The sequence below is a fragment of the Octopus bimaculoides genome, chromosome 7 (assembly GCF_001194135.2).
Source record: "Octopus bimaculoides isolate UCB-OBI-ISO-001 chromosome 7, ASM119413v2, whole genome shotgun sequence".
NCBI lineage: Eukaryota > Metazoa > Mollusca > Cephalopoda > Octopoda > Octopodidae > Octopus > Octopus bimaculoides.
Window position 1 is genome coordinate 89693041 of NC_068987.1, and position 1055 is coordinate 89694095.

At 43.9% G+C, this 1055-nt stretch overlaps 1 protein-coding gene across 2 annotated transcripts in view; it reads right to left on the minus strand.

The window, feature by feature from the left end:
• The window catches only part of LOC106872800 (ER membrane protein complex subunit 10), a 26415-nt gene that overhangs the window by 14077 nt on the left and 11283 nt on the right, over positions 1-1055 (minus strand). The gene's annotated exons all lie outside the window — the stretch shown is intronic.

Here is a 1055-nt window from a genome sequence, read left to right on the forward strand (position 1 = left end):
AAGAAGCCCTTTGTCACTAGCAGAGGTAGGAGCTCTCTAAACTTTGCCCAGGCTATTCTTATTCTAGCAGCTACACTCTCAGAGCATCTACCTTGACTACTGACTTGGTCACCTAGGTAACGGAAGCTATCAACTACTTTTTCCCCCTGGCATGTGATGGAAGCTGTTTTCTGCACATTTTCAGTGTTTATTGCCCCTGAGCATTTGCGACACAAAAAAACTATCTTCCCAGTTAGCCTTCCTTTGATATTGCTGCACCTCTTATGTGTCCATAGCTTACACCGGGTACATCTTATGGAGTTTCTACCTACTCCTTTTCTACAGATCAAGCAGGGCCATCTACCTGAAGGGATTTGTGGTTTGTCTGCCTCCCTACTTATTAAGACTGTTTTTTGCTAGATTAACTCTAAGGTCCTTCGATTCTAATCCTTGCTTCCACACCTGAAACTTTTCCTCGAGTTCTGATAGTAACTCAGCTCTTAGAGCAAGGTCATCAGCATAGAGGGGCAACCTGTCTTGAATTCCTGTGTTATTGCCTGGAGGACCATGATGAATAAGAGGGGGCTGAGGACTGAGCCTTGGTGGACCCCCTACCTGGAATTCTTCACTATACTTGTTGCCAACCCTCACCTTACAGCATCCCTGTACATGGCTTGTACAGCTCTCACTAACTATTCTTCTATCCCTAGTTTCCTCATTGACCACCAGATAAGGGATTGGGGGACCTTGTCAAAGGCTTTCTCCATGTCAATGAAAGCCAGGTACAGAGGTTTATCTTTGGCTAGATATTTCTCCTGCAGCTTACCAAAAATATAGCATCAGTGGTGCTTTTCCCTGCCACAAACCCAAACTGCATCTCATCTAGACTGACTCGCTCCCTAATTAGTTGGGCTATGACCCTCTCTGTGACTTTCATTACTTGATCCAACAACTTGATACCTCTGCAATTATTTGTATCTAATGTATCATCTTTACCTTTATAGCAGTTGACTATTGTGCTGCTACACCAGTCATTGGGTATGACTCCTTCATGTATCATCTGGTAAACAATACAG